Raw genomic sequence first — 4,389 nt, forward strand, 5'->3', positions numbered from 1 at the left:
ACACAGTAATCCCACTCCTAGGCATATAACTGGAGAAAACCATAATTCAAAAAAATACATGCATCCCATTGTTCATTGCAGCACTGTTTACAATAACCAGGACATGGAAGCAACCAAAATGTACATCAGCAGAGGAATGGATAAAGAAGATGTGGTACATATATACAATTTACTCATCCATAAAAAAAACCCCAAAATAATGCCATTTGCAGCAACATGGATGCAACTAGAGATTGTCATACTGAGTGAAGTAAGTCAGACAGAGAAAGATAAATATCATATGATATTGTTTATATATGAAATATAAAAAAAGGGTTGTTGTCCGTTGTTTTTTTCTTAGCTTTTCTGAGTCATTTTGTTTTGAGTATATCTCTTAATGACAGTATAGAGTTGGATTTTGTGTTTTGACCCGATTAAGAAACTTTCCTTTTAATAGATGAGATTTCCTTTACATTTATTTTTATAACACATGTTTATTACTTTTCTTATTTCATTTCATGTTTTCTGCCTTTTCTCTGTTTCATTTATTCTCTATCTTGATATAGTGTCTGTGGTTTTTCTTTTTTCATTTTCTTAAATGTAGGTAAATATATGATTCAGTAATGTGAATTAAGAACAACATTTAAGTTCACTAATGATTTCTTTGAAATCTTTAAGTACAAACTTTCTCAGGTTATTAATATGAAATAGTACATAATGACTGTCATCTATTAAGGTGAAGAATTTGTCAGGGTAACATTTCTTTCCGTTTCTCAGGTTTTTGTTGGAATACTTTGGGAATTTTTCTTAGATAACTAATGAATTTTTAAAATATTATTCTTTTTAAATTTATTATCTTTTCTTTCAAGAGTTATATTTGTACCTTGCTTTATAGCTTTATTTGCCCAGTCATTTAGATGTTTTTTTTTTAACATTTTCTATTGGTGTATAATTGCTTTACAATGGAGTGTTAGTTTCTGCTTTATAACAAAGTGAATCAGTTATACATATACATATATCCCCATATGTCTTCCCTCTTGCATCTCCCTACCTCCCAGCCTCCCTATGCCACCCTTCTAGCTGGTCACAAAGCACAAAGCTGATCTCCCTATGCTATGCAACTGCTTCTCACTAGCTATCTATTTTATATTTGGTAGTGTATACTTGTCCATATATAGACTACCACTCTCACACTTTGTCCCAGCCTACCCTTCCCCCTCCCTATGTCCTCAAGTCCATTCTCTAGTAGCACTGCATCTTTATTCCCGTCTTGCCCCTAGGTTCTTCATGACCTTTTTTTTTTTTTTAGATTGCATATATATGTGTTAGCATACAGTATTTGTTTTTCTCTTTCTGACTTACTTCACTCTGTATGACAGACTTCAGGACCATCCACCTCACTACAAATAACTCAATTTCATTTCTTTTTATGGCTGAGTAATATTCCACTGTATATATGTGCCACATCTTCTTTACCCATTCATCTGTCAGTGGACACTTAGGTTGCTTCTATGTCCTGGCTCTTGTAAATAGAGCTGCAATGAACATTGTGGTATATGACTCTTTTTGAAATATGGTTTTCTCAGGCTATATGCCCAGTACTGGGATTCCTGGGTCATATGGTAGTTCTATTTGTAGTTTTTTAAGGAACCTCCATACTGTTCTCCATAGTGGCTGTACCAATTTACATACCCACCAAGAGAGTATGAGGGTTCCCTTTTCTTCACATCCTCTCCAGCATTTATTGTTTGTAGATTCTTTGATGATGGCCATTCTGACCGGTGTGAGATGATATCACATTGTAGTTTTGATTTGCATTTCTCTAATGATTAATGATGTTGAGCATTATTTTATGTGTTTTTTGGCAATCTGTATATATTCCTTCGAGAAATCTCTATTTAGGTCTTCTGCCCGTTTTTGGATTGGGTTGTTTGTTTCTTTATATTGAGCTGCATGAGCTTCTTGTAAATTTTTGGGATTAATCCTTTGTCAGTTGCTTCATTAGCAAATATATTTTCATATTCTGAGGGTTGTCTTTTCATCTTGGTTATGGTTTCCTTTGCTGTGCAAAGGCTTTGAAGTTTCATTAGGTCCCATTTGTTTATTTTTGTTTTCATTTCCATTTCTCTAGGAGGTGCGTCAAAAAGGTTCTTGCTGTGATTTATGTCATAGAGTGTTCTGCCTATGTTTTCCTCTAGAGTTTGATAGTGTCTGGCCTTAACATTCAGGTCTTTAATCCATTTTGAGTTTATTTTTGTGTATGGTGTTAGGGAGTGTTCTAATTTCATTCTTTTACATGTAGCTGTCCAGTTTTCCCAACACCACTTATTGAAGAGACTGTCTTCTCCATTGTATAATCCTGCCTCCTTTATCAAAGATAATGTGACCATATGTGCATGGGTTTATCTCTGGGCTCTCTATCCTGTCCCGTTGATCTATATTTCTGGTTTTGTGCCAATACCATACTGTCTTGATTACTGTAACTTTGTAGTATAGTCTGAAGTCAGGGAGCCTGATACCTCCAGCTCCATATTTCTTTCTCAAGATTGCTTTGGCTATTCGGGTCTTTTGTGTTTTCATATAAATTGTGAGATATTTTGTTCTAGTTCTGTGAAAAATGCCATTGGTAATTTGATAGGGATTGCATTGAATCTGTAGATTGCTTTAGGTAGTAGAGTCATTTTCACAATGTTGATTCTTCCAATCCAAGAACATGGCATATCTCTCCATCTGTTTGTATCATCTTTAATTTATTTCATCAGTGTCTTATACTTTTCTGCATATAGGTGTTTTGCCTCCTTAGGTAGGTTTACTCCTTGGCATTTTATTCTTTTTGTTGCAGGGGTAAATGGGAGTGTTTCCTTTATTTCTCTTTCAGATTTTTCATCATTAATGTATAGGAAGGCAAGAGATTGCTGTGCATTAATTTTGTATCCTGCTACTTTACCAAATTCATTGATTAGCCACAGTAGTTTTCTGGTAGCATCTTTAGGATTCTCAATGTATAGTATCATGTCATCTGCAAACAGTGACAGTTTTACTTCTTCTTTTCCAATTTGGATTCCTTTTATTTCTTTTTCTTCTCTGATTGCTGTGGCTAAAACTTCCAAAACTATATTGAATAATAGTGGTGAGAGTGGACAACTTTGTCTTGTTCCTGATCTTAGAACAAATGGTTTCAGAATTCACCATTGAGAATGATGTTGGCTGGGTTTTTTGTCATATATGGCCTTAATTATGTTTAGGTAAGTTCGCTCTATGCCTGCTTTCTGGAGGGTTTTTGTCATAAATGGGTGCTCTGTGCTTCCTGGACTTGATTAACTATTTCCTTTCCCACATTAGGGAAGTTTTCAACTATAATCTCTTGAAATATTTTCTCAGTCCCTTTCTTTTTGTTTTCTTCTTCTGGAACCCCTATAATTCGAATGTTGGTGTGTTTAATATTGTCCCAGAGGTCTGTGAGACTGTCCTCAATTCATTTCATTCTTTTTTTTTTATTATGCTCTGCAGTAGTTATTTCCACTATTTTATCTTCCAGGTCACTTATCCATTCTTCTGCCTCAGTTATTCTGCTATTGATCCCTTGTAGAGAATTTTTAATTTCATGTATTGTGTTGTTCTTAATTGTTTGTTTGCCCTTTACTTCTTCTAGGTCCATGTTAAACATTTCTTTTATTTTCTCCATTCTATTTCCAAGATTTTGGATCATCTTTACTATCATTATTCTGAATTTTTTTTCAGGTAGACTGCCTATTTCCTCTTCATTTGTTAGGTCTGGTGGGTTTTTACCTTGCTCCTTCATCAGCTGTGTGTTTCTTTGTCTTCTCATTTTGCTTAACTTACTGTGTTTGGGGTCTCCTTCTCACAGGCTGCAGGTTCGTAGTTCCCGTTGTTTTTTGTTGTCTGCCCCCAGTGGCTAAGTTTGGTTCAGTGGGTTGTGTAGGCTTCCTGGTGGAGGGGACTAGTGTCTGTGTTCTGGTGGATGAGGCTGTATCCTGTCTTTCTGGTGGGCAGGTCCACGTCTGCCGGTGTGTTTTGGGGTGTTTGTGACCTTATTATGAGTTTAGACAGCCTCTCTGCTAATGGGTGGGATTGTGTTCCAGTCTTGCTAGTTGTTTGTCATAGGGTGTCCAGCACTGGAGCTTGCTTGTCGTTGAGTGGAGCTGGGTCTTGACGTTGAGATGGAGATCTCTGGGATTTTTTGCCGTTGGATATTACGTGGAGCTGGGAGGTCTCTGGTGGACCAATGTCCTGAACTTGGCTCTCCCATCTCAGAGACACAGCCCTGATGCCTGGTTGGAGCACCAACAGCCTGTCATCTACACGGCTCAGCATAAAAGGGAGAAAGAAAGAAAGAAAGAAAGAAAGAAAGAAAGAAAGAAAGAAAGAAAGAAAGAAAGAAAGAAAGAA

The sequence above is a fragment of the Monodon monoceros genome, unplaced genomic scaffold, assembly GCF_005190385.1.
Source record: "Monodon monoceros isolate NGI ecotype Baffin Bay Population unplaced genomic scaffold, NGI_Narwhal_1 Super_Scaffold_7, whole genome shotgun sequence".
Taxonomy (NCBI): domain Eukaryota; kingdom Metazoa; phylum Chordata; class Mammalia; order Artiodactyla; family Monodontidae; genus Monodon; species Monodon monoceros.